The following is a 22,174-nucleotide window of genomic DNA, read 5'->3' as shown; positions in this document are numbered from 1 at the left end:
ACCTTTTATAACCATATTTATTTTTCAGGGAGGTGACTTCCATACTCACACCGTATGCTGAAATGGTGCTTCAAAGAAGGATGCAAAAGTCTGTTGGTTGGCAAGCAACACAGATCCCCTAACAGATCTCGTCTCCCTTGCCGGCATATATTTATCTAGTTTCTAATTTTAAAACTACTTGTGTTGTAGACCTTAATGGTCATACTTATTCATGTGGCAAATGGCGCAGTCTCGGTATAGCATGTGGTCATGCTATCGCATCAACACGTTATTCAAACATGCATGAATTAGTTGATACGGTTCAAGTATTTTACCATACTGATGTATTTAAGCTCGTCTACCAGACCCAAACCGTTCACCCTGTTCCCCCACCATCTGAATGGGAAATTCCAGACCCTTTGATGGTTGTTTTATTGCCAATGTAATTTGTATTCCCTTTAAATAATGATGTTTGTAATATATTTGTCATTGTCTATGTAATATATTTGCCATTGTGTTTGTAATATATTTGTAATATATTATGTTTGTAATATATATGACATTGTGTTTGTAACATATTTGTAATATATTATGTTTGTAATATATTTGTCATTGTCTTTGTAATATATTTTTCATTTGTTTGTATTGTTAAAAACGACATAAAGGTACATAAGTTGCCATTTTTAGCTTACGATAAAAGTATGTTTTTAAGTGTGATTTTCATGTTTTATATGTTGGTTACATTGTTTATACATAGTTGTTCGTCAAAAAATATCCGGATTTCAAATGCGATATCGTTTCCTCATTGGTTTTATCCTCCAAACTATGCTTTGAGCTGTTAAAAATGACATAAAATAACATAAGTTGCAAGTTTTAGCTTACGATAAAAGTATGTTTTTAAGTTTGATTTTCATGTTTTATATGTTGGTTACGTTGTTTGTACATAGTTGTTCATCATAAAATATCCGGATTTCAAATCTGATATCATTACCTCATTGGTTTTATCCTCCAAAGTATGCTTCGTGCTGTTAAAAACGACATAAAATAACATAAGTTGCCATTTTTAGCTTACGATAAAAGTATGTTTTTAAGTCCAGTTTTCATGTTTTATATGTTGGTTACGTTCTTTTTACATAGTTGTTCGTCAGAAAATATCTGGATTTAAAAATCCGATATCGTTAGCTCATTGGTTTTAGTTGTAACGCCCCGATTCTCAGGTATTGCTTAAATAAGATTTATGGGTTAAGCTCTACTCGACGAGTTGGTTGAACTACTCGTCGAGTAGCAGCTGGATGAGATCGCGTGTTAAGTGACCTACTCGATGAGTCCATATTAGGACTCGGCGAGTAGGAGCTGGCAGAGGAAACCCTAAATCCTGGGGTTTGCACCCTTATTTAAAGGGACCTCAGCCTCCCTTGGGTCTCTTTACAAATCTAGAGAGTCCTGAGAGTCCTTATTCGTGTGTAAGTGTCTTTGTGTGGTGTTTGAAGCTTAGAAACAGAATATTGGAGGAAGAAAGCTAGGAGTGCAAACGAATTGAAGCAAGGAAGGCGTCGGTAGCAGGATTTACCACAGCTAGCATCCTTTGGAGGTATCAAAGTGCCATCCTTACTTCCCTTTTTCCCTTTTGTTGAGTTTCTAGGGCTTTTTATGTATTTTCAAGTTGGTATGATGAGCTATGGGCTAGATCTGAGGTTGTGACTTCAGATCCGGACCCTCCTTGGATTTTAGAAGCATAAAGTCACAATTTTGGTTGTGATTGAGGTCCCTCTTGGGCATGAAGCCCCATTAAGAACTTAGATTTGGCATTTAGAGCCTTTATAGCCGTGCATGCATGTAAAGTTTGCAACTTTACGTGATAAGCATGCCCTAGAAGCTTGGATCTGTGATTCGGAGCCGCTGCATGGCTCAAAATAAGTCTGTATGGAAAAAGGACTGAATGACTCGGCGAGTCGCAAAGTTGACTCAACGAGTCACATGAAGATTGTCGTGAACTCGACGAGTTGGATTAACAACTCGGCGAGTTCGATGAAGATTGCCATAAACTTGATGAGTTGAAGAACAACTCGGCGAGTCATATGAGTTTTCTCTTAGATATGTATGAGTATGTATATGTTGAGTTGCAAAGAGGGAACTCGACGTGTGGACTTAAAGTTTGATCGAGAATCAAAGGAACTCGACGAGTCACTTCGATGAATTGGCGAGTTGGAATGTACTTCAGGGAACTCGACGAGTAGCCGAGGGTACTCGGCGAGTCGAGGTCAACATGGATAGTTGACCTTTACTGAGGACTTTTACTTTGAACAGGGGTTGACTAGTGGGTTATGGAGTACCTTATAAGGTTAAGGATTTATGAGTATGTTCTACTATGATAATAGGTGGTGGAGCCTGTGTCAAGTGATCCGAGAGTTGGAGTTTACCTTTCGAGTAGATATCTTCGAGGTGAGTTATCCTCACTGTATCGATAGGGTCTACGGCACCAAGGCCGGCCCTTTAATTGTTATTGTTATGGTATACTACATGTGGTTATGATCTGTTAGATCGGAATCAGGGTAGACTGTATGTTATGATTTTATGATCCGTAGGGATTGGTATGTTAGTGACCTGCTAGGTCGGTACTCTAGTTACAAGAGAATTCTATGATTGATGATTAGTCAGATAGATATGTTTGCTGTTTGTATATGCCAGTATATGATAGTATGCGCACATGGTTATTTGCTTGTGGTTGGGTTGAGGTGGTCCTGCTTTGTGCTGAAGGCCAATATACCCTATGAGCGGTCCAGGGAGACTGTAGGCCCACGTGGCGGACCAATCATGCTGAAGGCTCGTGATAGATTCAGACAGACTGTAGGCCTGGTAGGGCGGTCCAGTCAGGCCGATGGCCCAGTATGCATGTTGATTGATTGATTATTCCTGATATGATATTGTCAGTGTGGTATTGGTATTTTGGGGATAGCTCACTAAGCCGTCAGGCTTAAAATTTTTAGTTTATTGTTTCAAGTACTTCAGGGGATCATGGAAAGGCCAAGGTGTGACCGTACCACTCCTCATCCTTATGTTATGATTTTGGGACACTCTAATGGATTTGGATTTGAAAACATTTTTGAAAAACAAACTTTGTTTGATTGATTTACGATTGAAAAAGTTTAAATTTGGCTTAAAATTTATGTATGTTACAAGTTGGTATCAGAGCCTTGGTTTGAGTGACTTGGAGGAACACTCGTGTGAATCTAGTTTCAAATCAAGGAGATTTCCTGAATGTAAGTTTTAAAATGGTTTTCAAAATAAAGGATGGAAGATGCATAGGGTACGATCAGCCGGAGCCTGTAAGTAAACCCCAAAATACCATACAGTTATTTGATATTCTCATATGTTAAGAACATCATGCTAGTGCTAGGCTAGGGATCTTCGGGAATCGCATGATAGATTTGCCTGATTATATGATGCCTATTAGCCTAGGGTTTCTTGTATGTGGAATTGACATCATAACTGTAGATGTTTAGTGTATGCATCACGACTATGCATAGTAAAGACCTTATAGCCTGAGAATGTTGATTCGGCCTTTGGGTAAGATTGGATATTCGAAAGTCTATTGGGTCCAGTGTTATGTGCAGCTAGTATGCACTAGCGCTGCAGGGGATGATGGAAGTTTCATGGATGTATGAGTCATGAGAAGTGGTGAGATTAGATGCGAGATAGTTGATATTCCTCTAGAAGTGAGGGTTGGGCGCATTTCTATGTTGATGATATTGTTAGGGTGTTGTGGCGATATTTGAGACAAATATGGGTAGGTGTGGAAGGTAGTATGGGCCCGTACTACTAAAAGCATAGGTCCCATACACGTAGCAAGGAAATCACAACCCCTAGGGTTTTGGGGTTTTGGTCTCCTGACATTATGTTATTTATCAGGATCAGGATTGGGGTCGGGAGATGGAGGGTTGAAGGTGCCGGTAGCACCTAAGCCCGCGGTTCAGATAGGGACTGAGGAGTTGGATGCCAGAATCTGGGAGATCATGCACGACGAGATTGCTGCTACATTCCGAGCGCAGCTGCCAGAGATGTTTGGGTCAATTAAGACCGCGATGGTTGAGTACTTTGATGAGGGATATGCAGCTCTAGCATAGACAGCTGCTGCTGCAACCACTTCGGCTGTAACTGCGGCAGGGGTTGGAGGAGGAGTCGGTAGGGCTTTCCAATACCGGAACTTTGATAATACAAAGCCCCCGACATTTGATGGTACACAGGATGCGATCAGGGCTATGCGGTGGTTGTCTGACGTGGAGGGCTGTTTCTTCACGTGCTCATGTCCTGCTGACCAGATGGTCAGGTGTGGTCTAAACCTGCTTAGGCTTGGGGCAAAGGACTGGTGGAGATTGACGGCAGGTTCATATTCTGATGATCATCGGGCTGCTATTACTTGGGAGCAGTTCTGGGATATGTTTTGCACCAGCTACGTTCTGTGTGTGGAACGAGAGCGGATTGCTTAGGAGTTTTTGACATTGAGACAGGATGGGGAGTTTATGATGGCGATCACCCGTATGTTCACGGAGAGGGCTATGTTTTGCCTTGAGTTTTCTTCAGAGCAGTCTTAGATGACTCGTTATCTGAGTGTGCTCAAGACTGATATTCGACAGTTTGTGTCTACACAACGATGTGATACCCTCCTGGATCTTCAGGAAGCCGCGAGGCGGAGTGAGTTGGAGATAGAGCTGCAGCTGAAGGAGCAGCGTCAGGCACCGGTACAGTCTCAGCCAACACCTAAGCGGTCTAAGACTGCTGATACACAGTCTGGGGGTCATCAGAGCCGCACATGTGGAAAGTGTGGCAAGGCTCATTCGGGGGTTTGTCGAGCAGGAGGTGGGTGCCACAAATGTGGCAATGAGGGGAACTATGCCAGGGACTGCCGTTAGTCCGCCCCTCTGATAGATATGAGGATTTTTTACCATTGTCATTAGGTTGGTCATGTGAAGACCAACTGTCCGTAGCTTGCCGCCAAGCCGACGCAGGGTTCCGCGCCCGCTACTGTGAGGATTGGAGATGGGAGGCCAGTCAAGGTGGTGTTAGATTAATATCTAAGCCCATAACTATAATTGGTAAGACTTGCCCCGACCCGGCATGGTCCATTTGGGTTGCATGGCATCATGCACTTGGATAGACTATAATAAGAGAAATAACACTTAAGGTTGATTAATATATTATAAGTTCTAATATAATAATAGGATTATTTAATTAGTATTGATCAAGAATTAATCTAGAATTAGTTAAGTGATCAAAAGAAGACTAATTAAATATATGGGTTGATTGTGTAAATCATCCATACTTGTATAGTGGGCTAATGCACCATAGATAATCAAGTTGGGCTAAAACCCATAGGATGGTCCATGGATGGTCCATGGTGTATTTGAACCCATGGATCCAAGGAAATGGAAGGCCATGACAATTAGGGTTTACCCTAATTGTAACAACTATATAAGATCATATTCTTTGGGAAAAATCGGCCACTATGAATAATAAGAAAGGGCTAGCCAATTTTAGGAGCGTTCAAGTTTCTCTCAAGTTATTCCAAGTGTATTTGGTGTTGTGTGAACCATTTGAGGTGTCACACTTGAGGCACTAGGCACTCAAGCTTCATGAAGACATTTTACATCAAAGAGGTATGTATTCTATCTTGTTATATTCATTATTTTGTATGCTAGATTAGGATAATACCTTGGATGTTCATAATTGCATGTATAATAGAGAAAACATAGATCCAAGGTATTTAGGGTTGCATGTACACTTAGGAGTGTTAGAATTCTCAAAACCCTACAGTGGTATCAGAGCCTAGGCTTGTTTTCTTGTTATACTTGCAAAAGTAGCTGAAAAAATCGAGTTTTGATGCTGTCTGCACAACAGACTCGCCGAGTCCATGAATGGACTCGCCGAGTCCAAGGCAAAATGCATCCAACTCGTCGAGTTGGTTTGTGCACTCGACGAGTTGGACCCACTGACAGCATATATTCGATTGTTTTGGCTGGAATTGGACTAGGAACATTACCCTAAGATGTTTTTGGACTTATAAACTTGTTTTTGATGTGGTAATATTCATGCTAATCCAATTTCTAAGATAATTGTCATAATTTCAAGATTTGTATTAGTTTGTATGTTCATGCTAATTTCTTGAAGATAGATTATTTGAATTATCTTGTTCTTAGATTAATAGAAAAGTTGTGTGAAATAGTTGATTTCAATCCATTTTAATCTAAGAGTTGATTCCAAAGTGTGTTTTTGTAACTTTTCCTCAAGTTATATGAAAAGTCATATTTAAGAATCATAAAACTCATAAAAGTTGGCAAAGGTTACAAAATGAAGAGTCTAGTTCTAATTAAATGGTTTTATGACTCCATAAGTTGTCCTCAAGTTACGGAGGTTTAAGAGTCTCTTCATTAAACAATAAATAAAAAAAAGTGTAACCTTAATTAGTTCCATAAGTTACAATAAAAAAAAGTTATTTTTTTATTAATTAGTTTAAAGTCTTCCATATCTTGTCCTCAAGTTATGGAACTTGAAGAGTTTTTAATAAAAACTACTTTAAACTCATAAGTTATGGAATTAATTAGTTTTGAATAGTTTCAAAACCTGCCCTCAAGTTTTGGAATTTGAAAAAGTTTTCTCTTATGAATACTTTAATTCCAAGTTAAGCCCTTAGAATTTTAAAGAGTTAAAATTCAACCCTTATACTTTATAATATTATAAGTTAATAATATATATATATATATATATATATATATATATATATATATATATATATATATATATATATATATATATATATATATATACATAAGAGTAAAGTCAGTCTTACCGTTAGTAGGCCTCATTCACGAAGCTGGTCTATAAGGGGGTATAAGGTTATTGCCTATAAAATGGCACTTTAATGGGTGTCCACTCTCACCCACCGCTTCCTTGACCGGTGGAGGGTCGTTAGCCAAACGGGTAGGACAAGGACTAGAATTGTCCCTTCATTAAAAGTATTAATGATAAATACTAAGTAACTAAACCATTTATAAATACCCAATCTTAGTTACTTAGGAAAATGTGAATAAGGTGCTAATCCATGAAATTACACTTTGCACTTTGTTTAAGTCGGTTAGTGGAGCGTGTGTGGTTAACCGACACACTAACTCGTATTTAACAAGGTAGGCAAAGGGTAACTTAATATTTATCATAGTATCGATGGAGTGTGTGTGGTTAACCGGCACATCGATTGAGGGGTAAACACTTAAGGGTACCAAGTATATTTGCATGGTTATTCACACCTTGTTTTGTGATCCTCAACATCCCAGTCACAAAACCTGAAAGGCACACGCGAGATTGAAACATGCAATTGAACAGTTCAATGAATCTCAAAAGATCTAGGAGTTTTAAATCCAATTAAAACCTAATAATACATTTCGTTTATCTTGGTGGAAATTGGTGAATCGTCATTCGCCTACCTTCAAATATTTTATAGCTTGGATTACGGCATCCCTCTTCTAAGTGATAAAATAGTTTGTTGGGTCCTAGCCTTAATATTTCATATTGGGTGTCATATTAAGGACTTTAGATCAACTATCTTGAATATCTCCCAAAAGATGTCTGGTTTAGACATTTATGATCTTCCCAAATCTCTTGAAACAAGCTTTCCTAAATGAAGATGATGTCCCATGGAAATCATACTTCTTTCACCTCCTCCAATTATTCTCCCTAAGCCACAAGTTCTTGAAAAGTTTAAGGTCACTCAAGCCCTATTAGCAAGTAAAGGTCTATGTGTGGTCACATCTTGGAGATGTAGTCACATATTGACAAGCCGGGAGAGATGGGTGTCAAAGTCTTGAGAAAGTTGGTGGCTCAATCACTTTCTAAGTCACATAGTGAGCTCCTTTGGGACACCTATGAAATAGACTATGACAAGACCCTTAATGATCTTATCTATTTGCTAAGATCAACTTCCTAAAACTTTATGGACATTAACAATGATGACATTGGATATCCAGTAAAGCTCTCTCTTCCCAATGGAAAGGGTTCAGCCATAGTCAACTCAATTGACCAAATGGTAAGGGGAGAGGCTAAGTCTGAGATAGTCCCATTATCAAGGGTCCATTGCCAAAGGAAGGGGAATTGGTTGCGAAACTGCCAAATTTACCTGAAAGATCATAAGGTTGGTAAAGTCAATAAGTTTGACTCGACTTCATGTAAAGTCCACTATCTAACTTTGTTAAGTTTCTATTCTGAGATTCTTGATACATGATGTGACTGGGTCACATGTTGATATTTTAATAATCAAAGAAAAGTGAAGAAACTTAAAGAAAGAATATGCTGAATCTGATCGCGTAAATGGATTTCTATCACATAGTTTGAAGATCGGATTCTTGAACTACTTCTTAGGAGTTATGATATATTGCTTAGGAACATATAACAACATAGTTTTCTTGCTCTTTTGCATTGTAAGGGTAGTTTTTCCGCAAAGTTTTAAAATAAAAGAAAATTTTTTAATTTTATTTATTTTAAAATATCCTTACAATGGCATTTGTGGAAAACAAGTGTTGTTTATATGATTCCATTGATAGCAATATTGGAAATATGAATTTCATTCTTTCATTTGTGGTAGTGTCTAAATTTACCAAATAAGGAAAGATACTCATCACCCAAGTTTCAGTTGGATAGAAACTTGGAATCATGAAAGTTGTATAGCATGATGGATGAGAACTTTCAAGCATTGGAAAAAATTAAGACTAACTACTTGTTCACATGGATGTGTGAGTCAAGTGAAGGACTAAGGGATCGAGTACACATTCTTGTGCACTGGTCAAGTCCACCACAAAAGATCGATAAGACTATTCGTCATAATTTACTATAGCTCAGTAAATATGGTTATACTTACAAGCATAAGTGTAATTCTGAGACATTGGAAAAGGTTCCAATGTATGACAGAGCAAATAAGAAGAATCAAATTAGGCAGAACGATAAAAGTTTCTCAAATCTGAAAAGATGGGAGAGTACTTTAGTATCATGTTATATGAATTGTTGAATTGGTTAAATCAAGAAGATGATTCATACTTCATTCCAAAAAAAAAAAATTCTTAGAGTCATACTCCAAGATTGTAACTTGAGTGACATGTCTTAAAGAAGGTTTAAAACACTTGTCAAATGTAAGAGTAAAAGTTTTCTACTCTTGTACATTTGAAATTGGTAAGTTGTGATGTTTTGGATAAAACAAAGACCAACTAAGGCCAATTGTGTGAAGTGTTTGTCTTGATTAGAATCCACACTATCTCTTGGATATTTGACAAGGGAGTCTTATATGTCAATAGGATAGTGGGAGTCTTAAAGGTCTTGAAAGTCTCAAGAACTAATCAAGAATAAAACCTGAAGTTCTTCACTAGCACAAGACTTGAGGTTTACAGCCTATCTTGTTGACATATTTTGTGCCCATTCCAGTTAAAATTGGCTTTGCATATGAGTTCTTAGAGTTCTCAATTGGTTGCACAACAACTTGGAAGCAATGGTAGGCCCTTGAGCTACCAGATTGCAAGAAATTAAGATTGAGTTCAGTCCATATGAGTTTGGATTTGTCATTATCCTTGTCTTATGACTATGGTTTTGACAATTCACATGGATAAGAGCACATACACCATTAAATCTAAGTGTCATAAGGTTTCTCTCCGATTCATGAAAATGATGGTGAGGAAACACTTTCACTAAGTAGATTTTAGCTGGATAGCAATTGTGATATTTGCATTCTCAAAGTCATTAGTGGAGCTTGTGTGGTTAACCGACACACTAGCATGGACTTGTGAGAAGTGGCAAAGGTCTAAAGAATTGAGACTATGATTACGGTATCCCTTTTCATAGTTCTAAAAATTTTTAGACACACATGTGAGCTATCTAAGAGAGGTGTATGATTTTGATAAAGTTTTATCAAAACAATCTAGTATCAGAAATCTGAACTTTGGTAAGAAAGTCAGCTGATTTTTGAGGACATGTCAAAGCTAGTAGGAGCATAAGTGTTATGCTAAGAATCATCATGTTAGTGGGAGCATGATAATTATGATAAAGGTTGCAAGTTAGCAATGTTAATTATAGAAAACAAAAGGTTTCAATTGGGAAAAAGTTGTTTTGCTATAATTAAGGGAGAGGAAATTATACTTTGTCTCAAATCTAAAAGCTTAGATTGAGGTTTTAATCGTATTTAGTCAAGTATATATATGAATGTTATGTTGGAATGGCTCAACATAAGAAAATTCTAATATATGGGTCCATTATTTGTGTTCTAAAATTCGATTATGATTACGGCATTGCTTTTCATAATCTGAATTATGAGAATTTGGCAAATTGAAATGAAAATATTATAGCAAAAGACTACTTTAGTCTTTATGTGAGACATCATGAATCGTGTCCCATATGCTTCGGATATAGGATCGATTACATGTGTTATATTCATCCTTTCTAAAATTTTCCAAATGCCTGGGGCATTAAGAAGGGAAAAGGTCTAGAATTGGATATGACTAAAAGGATTAAGCAATTGTCGAGGACAATCTAAGGTTTACCAAAGATTGGTTGCTCAGGGACAGTTGGAAGTATAATGTTAATTATTGGAAGGACCATATTGACATATTCTGAAAAGATGCAACTCTTGTTCAAAAGTGATAGTCAAAAAGGGAATGTGGAAATGATCCCATTGGTGGAAGTTGTTCAATAAGTCTGTATAAGATTAGGAAACTTAATGCAAGAAGGATGTTTCCAAGGAGTTGATCTCCGTTGGAATGCTCTGTAATGTTTGTTGTCAAGTCTTTGTGACTTTGTGCATAATCATTACAAGAGAATCAATTCATATAAGTTTAGAGTCTAACAGATTTCGGTAAAATGGCATGAATTTGGAATTCCTGCATTTGCCATAAGAATTCGGGAGTGTGAAATTAGAATCATTGAAAGTTTGGTCAATTGGTTTATTTCACAAAGTAAGGATCATAGACAAACATAGAGTGCATACTTGGTGTATGGCAAAGCTATTGTTTAGAAAAACATGGCGTACATGCTCGGAGCATGGGACAACTATTGTTTTAATTCAAGAATAAAGTTGATAGATGAAACAGTATGCAATGAATAATGTGTAATCATATGGTGATAAATAAAAGGTGTTTTATTTATGTTCATAGGTTTTGATACCATATTAGATTCAATTATTCTTGTGTTTCATTTTGCATGTTTTGACTTGCAGAATAAACTAGGTTATCCTTCCTGAATGACTGAATTATTCAAACAATCCACAGTCGGTCATATGTTGGAAGTAGATATGAATCAAGATTGTCATGGGTTGGCTTGTAGAGGTCTAAGATGTTGGACAAGTGGTGCTACAACACTCATGAGTGCTCATAAGTTCTGAGTATTGGATTCAACCCGCGTTCATTGGAATCACTTCATGGATTTTATCACGAGTGATCATGAGACGATAATATCTTATATTCTTCAAACCTAGAGATATGAGTTGTTACTATAAGTTGATAGTACATTGATTGCACGAAAACGCATTGGTAACTCGATGTTATAAAATGTGCCTTTGTGTATGATTCAACAAGTAGCAGAACAAGCCGTATGAGTCGAAGTTTATCCATTCCTTTTACCTTCGGGATAAAAGCGATATCTGTGGGCCCCTCGATGATTTAATGATGATACATGTGAGTGCTTGGCCAAGCCAGGACTGATTTGATTTGTTCAATCAGTCAGTCAGCATGAATCGGAAATCAGGAAACAACAGATGAACAGAGAGAATGATTTACAATCCATGTCTCAGTCCATACGATATCTAGAATGGAGGAATATATGATCACTTATCTAATGGACAAGTCATTGACAAAGGTCAGAGATCATCGGCAAGGTCAGAGTTCAACAGAAGCTTTTGAGAGCTACGATTGCCAGTCGGTTCTTGAAGTCATTCGCAATAATAGTTTTAGACTTATCCAAGTGGAAGACTGTTGGATTAATGTCTAAGTCCGTAACTATAATTGGTAAGACTTGACCCGACTCGGCATGGTCCATTTGGGTTGCATGGCATCATGCACTTGGATAGACTATAATGAGAGAAATAACACTTAAGGTTGATTAATATATTATAGGTTCTAATATATTAATAGGATTATTTAATTAGTATTGATCAAAAATTAATCTAGAATTAATTAAGTGATCAAAAGAAGACTAATTAAATATATGCATTGATTGTGTAAATCATCCATACTTGTATAGTGGGCTAATGCTCCATGGATAATCAAGTTGGGCTAAAACCCATAGGATGGTCCATGGATGCTCCATGGTGTATTTGAACCCATGGATCCAAGGAAATGGAAGGCCATGACAATTAGGGTTTACCCTAATTGTAACAACTATATAAGATCATATTCTTTGGGAAAAATCGGCCACTATGAATAATAAGAAAGGGCTAGCCGATTTTAGGAGCGTTCAAGTTTCTCTCAAGTTATTCCAAGTGTATTTGGTGTTGTGTGAACCATTTGAGGTGTCACACTTGAGGCACTAGGCACTCAAGCTTCATGAAGACATTTTACATCAGAGAGGTATGTATTCTATCTTGTTATATTCATTATTTTGTATGCTAGATTAGGATAATACCTTGGATGTTCATAATTGCATGTATAATAGAGAAAACATAGATCCAAGGTATTTAGGGTTGCATGTACACTTAGGAGTGTTAGAATGCTCAAAACCGTACAGGTGGAGCCTCCGAAGGCCCAGGGTCGCGCCTTCCAACTCACGGTCGAGGAGGCCAAGTCGACACCGGATGTGGTTGTTGGTACGTTTCTGTTCTCTGTTTCAGTTATGGTATTTGTGTTATGCTTATGAATCATACTTGTGATTAGGTACGTTTTTAGTAAATTCTTTGCCCGCTTTGGTATTATTTAACTCGGGGCGAGTCGATCGTTTGTATCTCAGACCTTCTCTAGAGGGTTCAGTATGCCGATGGATGATCTTGAGTGCCCATTGCGAGTTTCGATCGCCAACGAGCATGGGGTTTCTCCTTCTTCGGTCTATCGGGGATGCGAGTTTGAGATTTTCAAGGTGTCCTTCCCGATAGATTTGATTCCTATCCCCATGGGGGACGTATGCGTGATTGTGGGGATGGATTGGCTTAGCCATTTTGGCGCCATGATCGACTGTGAAGGACAGCGGGTGGTTGTTCGAACCCCAAGTGGGGGAGAACTTGTGGTATATGGTGAGGGCACCAGGTTGGGAGCAGGGTTTTGTTCGACATCCAGGGCTCGACAGTATATTCAGCACGGGTGTGCTGATTATTTGGCATATGTGGTAGATACGCGGGTTAGAGAGCAGCTCTCAGTTTCTGAGATTCCGGTGGTGAGGGAGTTTGCTGATGTGTTTCCGTAGGAGTTAGCCAAAGTGCCTCCGGAGAGGCAGGTTGAGTTCAGGATCGACCTAGTGCCAGGTGCGGGCTCTATCGCCAAGGCGCCGTACCCATTGGCACCGTCTGAGATGCAGGAGCTATCATCTCAGTTGCAGGAGCTGCTGGGTAAGTAGTTTATTCGTCCGAGTAGTTCACCCTGGAGAGCACCGATCCTTTTTGTCAGGAAGAAGGACGGTTCACACAGGATGTGCATTGACTATAGGGAGCTGAAAAAGTTAACGATGAAGAACCGTTATCCACTCCTGAGGATAGATGATCTTTTTGATCAGCTGCAGGGTGCATCTTGGTTTTTCAAGATTGATTTGAGATTAGGATATCACCAGGTCAGGGTAAGGGAGGAGGACGTGGAGAAGACCGCGTTTTGGACTCGCTATCGTCATTACGAGTTCGTGGTGATTCCAATTGGGCTCACCAACGCGCCAGTGGTGTTCATGGATCTGATGAACCGAGTCTGCAGACCGATGCTCGATCGCTCGGTCATTGTGTTCATAGATGATATCTTCGTGTATTCCAAGACTCGAGAGCAGCATGAGGAGCATCTTAGGGAGTTGCTGGAGGTTCTGAGGCGAGAACGGCTATATGCCAAGTTCTCGAAATGCGAGTTTTTGTCACGAGAGGTCCAGTTCCTCGAACATCTCGTTAACCAGGAGGGGATTTTGGTCGATCCGGCCAAGGTGGAGGCGGTAATACAGTAGGAGACTCTGAAATCTCCCATAGACATCAGGTGTTTCTTGGGTTTAGCAGGGTATTATCGGAGATTCATTCGTGATTTCTCCAAGACTGTCGTACCCCTCACTCATCTAGCAAGGAAGGGGGTGGATTTCCGGTGGGGCCCTGAGCAGCAGAGGGCGTTTGAGACCCTCCGGCAATGTTTATGCGAGACGCCGGTGTTGACACTCCGCGAGGGAGTGGAGGATTTTGTGGTATTTTGTGATGCATCCATGACAGGATTGGGGGCAGTCCTCATGCAGAGGGGATGAGTGATAGCCTACGCATCGCAGGAGCTGAAGCTGCATGAGATGATATACCCTACGCACGATCTTGAGTTGGGAGCGGTGGTTTCTGCTCTCAAGATTTGGAGGCACTATCTGTAAGGGGTCTGTTGTACTATATGCACTAATCACAAGAGTTTGAGACATATCATGGATCAGCCGAACTTGAACATGAGGCAACACAGGTGGTTGGATGTGGTCAAGGACTGTGATTATGAGATCCTTTACCATCCTAGTAAAGCGAACGTGGTTGTGGATACTTTGAGTCGCAAGTCAGCTGGGTCCTCGACCCCAGCCAGGTGTATGAGGATATCGATGGATTCCCCGGTGGTGGGTTTGGTCAGGGATGCTCAGATTGTGGGTATGGGACCAGAGAACTGGAAGTTGGAGAGGGTGAAAGCGCCCGGTTTGTTCAGGTTAGCCGCAGATTGTTGACCCGTTACGGTTGGGTTTGGGTTCCGATGTCCGGAGGGGTCCGACAGACAGTGATGGAGGAAGCTCATAAGCCTCGTTTTTTGATTCACCCGGGAGCCACCAAGATGTACCGTGATTTGAGTTCGAGTTATTGGAGGCCTGGCATGAAGCGAGATATTGCTTGGTTTGTTAAGAGGTGCTTGACCTGTAGGATGGTCAAGTCCGAGCATCAGAGGCCACATGGTAAGCTGCAGCCTCTGGAGATTCCCATGTGGAAATGGTAACGGATCGCAATGGATTTCATCACGAAGTTGCCGAAAACGGCAAAGGGGTTTGATGCTATATGGGTCATCGTGGATCGATTGACCAAGAGTGCTCATTTCCTAGCTATACGGGAGAGTTTGTCGGCAGAGAAGTTGGCTGACGTGTATGTCAGAGAGATTCTCTCTCGCCATGGGGTTCCAGTTTCTATCGTTTCCGATCGAGATGTCAGGTTTACTTCCCGTTTTTGGCAGAAGTTCCACGAGGAACTAGGTACGAGACTGCATTTTAGCATAGTGTTCCATCCGCAGACTGATGGGCAGAGTGAGCGGACCTTTCAGACACCCGAGGACATGTTGAGGGCGTGCGTCATTGATTTCGGTGGGAGTTGGGATTCCCACCTACCGCTTGCTGAATTCGCATACAACAATAGCTATCATTCCAGTATTGGTGCCCCGCCTTTCGAGCTATTATATGGGTGGAAGTGTAGGACCCCTGTCTGTTGGAGTGAGGTTGGGCACAGGGTGATGGGTCGGACAGAGGTAGTTATGCAAACTACCGAGATGATACAGCAGATTAGACAGCGACTGTAAACCGCTCAAAGCCGGCAGAAAAGTTATGCCGATCGATGCCGATCTGAGCTGGAATTTCAGGTGGGTGACATGGTTCTCCTGAAGGTCTCACCCTGGAAGGGTGTGATCTGCTTCAGGAAGAGGGGAAAATTGGGTCCCCGTTACATTGGGTCGTTCAGGATTATTGCCAGGGTTGGTAGGGTGGCTTATAGGCTAGAGCTTCCGGAGGAGCTTAGCTGGATCCACAACACATTTCAGGTTTCGCAATTGTGAAAATGCATTATGGACCAAGAGGCAGTAGTATCATTGGATGACATTCAGGTTGATGAGCGCTTGAACTATGTGGAAAGGCCTGTGGCTATTTTGAAAAGGAAGAAGAAGATTCTGCGGAACAAGGAAATACCTTTAGTAAAGGTACAATGGGAACATCAGAAGGGATTTGAGTGGACATGGGAGCCGGAGGCGGAGATGCGCGAGCATTACTCGACATTGTTTATTCTAGCGGACTTCGAGGGTGAAGTTTGGTTCAAGTGGGGTAGAGTTGTAATGCCCCAATTCTTAGGTATTTCTTAAATAAGATTTATTTGGTTAAGCTCTACTCGACAAGTTAGTTGACCTACTCGTCGAGTAGCAGCTGTATGAGATCGCGTGTTAAGTGACCTACTCGACGAGTCCATATTGGGACTCGGCGAGTAGGAGCTGGCAGAGGAAACACTAAATCCCAGGGTTTGCACCCCTATTTAAAGGGACCTCAGCCTCCATTGGGTCTCGTTACAGATCAAGAGAGTCCTGAGAGTCCTTATACGTGTGTGAGTGCCTTTGTGTGGTGTTTGAAGCTTAGAAAGACAATCTTGGAGGAAGAAAGCTAGGAGTGCAAAGGAATTGAAGCAAGGAAGGCGTGAGAAGCAGGGTTTACCTCAGCTAGCATTCTTTGGAGGTATCAAAGTGCCATCCTTACTTCTCTTTTTCCCTTTTGTTGAGTTTCTAGGGCTTTTTATGGATTTTCAATTTGGTATGATGAGCTATGGGCTAGATCTGAAGTTGTAACTTAGATCTGGACCCTCCTTGGACTTTAGAAGCATAAAGTCACAGTTTTGGTTGTGATTGAGGTCCCTCTTGGGCATGAATCCCCATTAAGAACTTAGATTTTGCATTTAGAACCATTATAGCCATGCATGCACGTAAAGTTTGCAACTTTACGTGATAAGGATGCCCTAGAAGCTTGGATCTGTGATTTAGAGCCGATGCAGGGCTCAAAATAAGTCTGTATGGAAAAAGGACTGAATGGACTCAGCGAGTCGCAAAGTTGACTCGGCGAGTCACATGAAGATGGATGTGAACTTGACGAGTTGGATATGCCAGTATATGATAGTATGCGCACATGGTTATTTTCTTGTGGTTGGGTTGAGGCGGTCCTGCTTTGTGCTGAAGGTCAATATACCCTATGAGCAGTCCGGGGAGACTGTAGGCCCACATGGCGGACCAGTCATGTCGAAGGCTCAGGATAGATTCAGACAGACTGTAGGCTTGGTAGGGTGGTCCAGTCAGGCCGATGGCCCAGTATGCATGTTGATTGATTGATTATTCCTGATATGGTATTGTTAGTGTGGCATTGGTATTTTGGGGGGTAGCTCACTAAGCCCACGGGCTTACAGTTTTCAGTTTATTGTTTCAGGTACTTCAGGAGATCATGGAAAGGCGAAGGCGTGACCGTACCGCTCCTCATCCTTATGTTATGATTTTGGGACACTCTGATGGATCTGGATTTGATAACATTTTTGAAAAACAATCTTTGTTTGATTTTATTTACGATTGAAAAAGTTTAAATTTGGCATAAAATTTATGGATGTTACATTTTACCCTCTAAAGTATGTTTCGTGCTGTTAAAAGCGACATAAAATAACATAAGTTGCCATTCTTAGCTTACGATAAAAGTATATTTTTAAGTCTATATTTCTTGTTTTATATGTTGGTTACGTTCTTTGTACATAGTTATTCATCGGAAATATCCGGATTTCAAATCCGATATCGTTACCTCATTGGTTTTTACCCTCCAAAGTATGCTTCATGCTGTTAATAACGACATAAAATAACATAAGTTGCCATTTGTAGCTTTCGATAAACATAAGATTACTAATAAACATAACATTAAAATTGAAAGGAAATTAGAATTACAAATAAACATAACTTTACTAATAAACATAACATAAAAACTAAAAGGAAATTAGAATTACAAATAAACATAACATTAATAATAAAGATAACTTAACATATTACTAACGTGCAAATGGTGGTAAGACGACCATATTTTCAACTGATATTTCCCAATGCAGAAGGATTGGAATAGGATTAACCGTCTCACAACCTATTACATAATTAAAATGGTTTCCAAAAATTAGGAAACTGTTTGGGATACAAATTTTGTTCATGGTCGATAAAATCCCTTCTAATTCTAACAACATCTGTAGAGCGTCATGTTTAGCTTGAAGCTTATCAAACTCCGTATTTACATCTCAAATCCACTTTTTAGCCTCTTTGATTTTCTTGTAGTTTCAGCAATCCATTTTTCTTTTTCAACTACTTGATTCGCTAGGTCGTTTTTGATGGGTTTTGAGCAGTACATCATTCCTATGGTGTACATGCAAACCCTAATAGCATTTGGATCTAGTTTGTCTAATGAACATGCAATTGAATATCCAAAGCTATAAACCCTAAATCTAACATATTATAAACTGAATTAGGGTTTAGAGAATACCTTTGATTGTTATGTAATAATAACAATCTATTCCTCCTTGTAATTGGCTTCAGAAAGCATAGTGCCTCAAGTGTTGCACCTCTAATGGAGTCACAAACACCACTAGCAATAAGGATGAAGCAGGAGAAGAGAGGACGCACCCAAAAATATCTAGAAACCTTAAGGAATCAATTAGCCCTGTTTTTGGTGCCCTAGGGGTCCTTAAATATGTGAGGCTATTAGGGTTTCGAACATAGGAAACCCTAATCTGACTGCTTAGGCTCTAAACAGCCCATGGACTCCTTTCCTTAGAGCCATGGACGAAATCTTATGGGCTTACCCATAAATTTCATCCACTCCACTCTATGGAGTCCATTAGTCCATTCTTGCAACTTTCTTATAATTGCAACATCAGTCCCCTTTATTTAATTAATCTCTTTTAGCCACAAAATTAATTATCAATTAATTCTTGACTAATATTAATAAAACAATATGATTTCTCCTTTAATATATTATTCATATAATATATTAATAAATCATAATTAATCCTCTCTCTCCTTAATTCTTCCTACAAGTTGTTATGGTGAAGGCAACCCAAAAGGACCATGCTCATAATCGGGCCAAGTACATACCAAAATAGTTATGGACTTAGACACTAATCCAACAGTCTCCCACTTGGATAAGTCTAATAACTATTTTGCATAACTTCAGAACCTGATCAGCAATCGTAGCTTTCAAAAGCCGTTGTCAACTATAATCTCATCAAATACGCGTGTCCTTTAGATAAGGGATCTTATATTCCTCCGTTCTACAAGATATCGTATAGACACGAGACATGGATTTAAATCATTCTCTCTTTCTATGTATTATTTCCCAACATCTGATTTTTAACGACTGACAATAAACTACAATTGAACACATCAACTTATTCCCGACTTCGCCAAACACTTAGGGTGTCATCACTAAATCATCGAGGGGCCCACAAATATCGCTTTTATCCCGCTTTGGGTTAAAGTAATGGATAAACTTCGACTCAAATGCTCGCTTGCTCTTACTCATCAAATCACACACAACAATATGTTTTATAACACAAAGTTACTAGTGCGTTTACATATTATCAGTGTGCAACCAAATCGTAATTACAACTCACATGTCTCGGTTTTAAGAATATACAATATTATCGTCTCACAATCACTTGTGATAAAATCCATGAAGTGCTTCAAGTGAGCGTGGGTTTAATCCAATACTTTAATCTTATTAAAGCACTAATGAACTTTGTAGCAAACTTGTGCTATGTCTAAACACTTTAGATAATCTACAGACAGATTCATGACAATCTTCCTTCATACCTACTCCCAACGTATTACCGAATGTGGAGGTTTGAATAACCCAGTTATCCTGGAAGTCAAAACATGCAAAGTGAAACACAATAATAATACTTAATCCTATATGACCTCAAAACTTTTGAGTATAAATAAAACACCTCTTATTTAGTCACCATATTGATTACTCATTATTCATTTTATAATGTTTCGGATAATCTACTTGACACTTGAATTATAACAATAGTTGTCCCATGCACCAGACAAGCACACTTTGGTTTCCTATGGTCCATACTTTGTGAAATATATCAATTGAAAAACTTTTGCAATGAAACTCATTTCACAATCCCCAATCCTTATCATTAGTGTAAGAATACCAAATTCTTGCTGCTTTTAGAATATGTGAGATTCTAACATTTTATGCAATGATCCTTTCGTGAAGTCACGACACAAAAGTCACAAAGACTCGGCCACGAAATCACAAGGTACTCTATCAGAAATTGTTACAAAACAAATCTATAGATGTGATGTCTCTCACTCAAAGTACATTCCTTTGAACATCCTTTTTGCATAAAATTTGCTAATCTAGACATAAATTCTTAATTTCCAGCTCCCAATTATGGAAACATTTCTATATTTTCCATATGAAAACTCATTCTCAATAGAATCTTATCTATTCATAATATTGTCGATATGGTCCATCCAATTCTATACTTCCAACTACTCACAAGTGACCAATCCTCATCGAACTTTGGATCGTCCTTTGATAGTTAATTGTTTATTTTAGTGAAAATTGGTTCTAGTCCCTTTTCCCTCTTAATGCCCTAGGCATTTGGAAAATTTTAGAACGGTCAAATATTATAGCATATGCAATTGATCCTATACCCGAAGCGTATGGGACACGCTGCATAGTGTCTCACATCAGGACATGATACTTTTTCAGTATTATGCCATATATTTTGTTAGCCATGTTCTCACAATTCGAACTATGAAGAGGGATGCCGTAATCATAATCAAATTTGAGAACGTGCTATGTGTCATTGACTAAATTTTATTAACATTTCTTGATCTGAGCCTTTAGATTTTGAAACAAAGTATAATATTCTCTCCCTTAATTATAGCAAAACAACTTTTCAACCCCTGCAACTTTGCAAAGTGAATCTTTGTTTTCTATAATTAATATTGCTAACTTGCAATACTTAAAATAATAATCATGCTCCCACAAAAACAATGATTATTTCCATACAAGCATAACATTTATGCTCCCACTAGCTTTGACATGTATTCAGAAAACACTTGAACTTCTAGAAAACAATACTTATTGAATTCCGAAGTCCATATTTCTAATACTAGATGCTTCGATAAGCCTTTATCTTAGCTTCTCAAACTCATACACCTTTCCTTAGATAGCTCACATGTGTGTCTAAACTAATTCAGAACTTATATTACTAAGTCCCCAATGTTTAAACTATTCACCAAATCTCACAATTCAAACAATGAAAAGGGATGCCGTAATCATAATCGAATTTGATAATGCAATTTACATAATCGCTATCTCCTTAAAATCTCTCCTAGTGAAAGCGTTTCCTCATAATCATTTTCATGAAAGAGAGAAACCTTATGACATTTAGATTTTATGGTGTATGTGTTCCTATCCATGTGAATTTTATTAACCATCATCATAAGATAATTTTCGTGACAAATCCAAACTCATATGGATTGAACTTGTTTAATTTTGATTTCTTTCCTCATGGTAGCACAAATGCCCACCATGTCTTCCAAGTTGTTCAACAACTCACCCCTACATATTAATTTATATTCCATTGATCAAGGTGCTTTGCGTTTATGCATTCAAATGAGAACTCATAGAACTCACATGCACAATTAACCAAATTGGAATGGCACAGAAACAAGATTATGTCAACATGACAGGTTTTAAACCTTAAGTCGTGTGCTAGTGATAATCGATATGGTTTATTCTTGATTTGTTCTTGAAACTTTTTCAAGATCATTAAAACTCCCACTGGCCTCTTGACATATATGATTCTCTTGTCAAGAAACTTTCCTAGACAAAACAAATATTCAAGAGTTAGTGTAGTTCTTATCAAGACAAAAACACTTCACATAACTGGTCGTAGTTGGTCTTTGTCTTATCCAAGACAGCACAACTTACCGATTCAAATGTGCAAGAATAAGAAAACTTTTCCAAATTCCACATTTGTTGAGAGTTATAAACCTACTAAAGACATGTCACTCAATGTCACAATCTTAGAGTATGACTCTAAGACTTGATATTGGAATGAAGTTTGATTGGCTTCTTGATTTAACCATTTCCACAATTCTCGATTCCTTTTCTTAGCGATACAAATGCACTAAGACTTACTTATAGGATCAATTGAGATATGGTTCTTAATCATTAAGACTTATCATTAAACACAATAAAAGGTACT

This window comes from Lactuca sativa, chromosome 2 (genome assembly GCF_002870075.4).
Source record: "Lactuca sativa cultivar Salinas chromosome 2, Lsat_Salinas_v11, whole genome shotgun sequence".
NCBI lineage: Eukaryota > Viridiplantae > Streptophyta > Magnoliopsida > Asterales > Asteraceae > Lactuca > Lactuca sativa.
The sequence above is the reverse complement of the archived record's forward strand: the minus strand, read 5'-3'. Positions refer to the sequence as shown.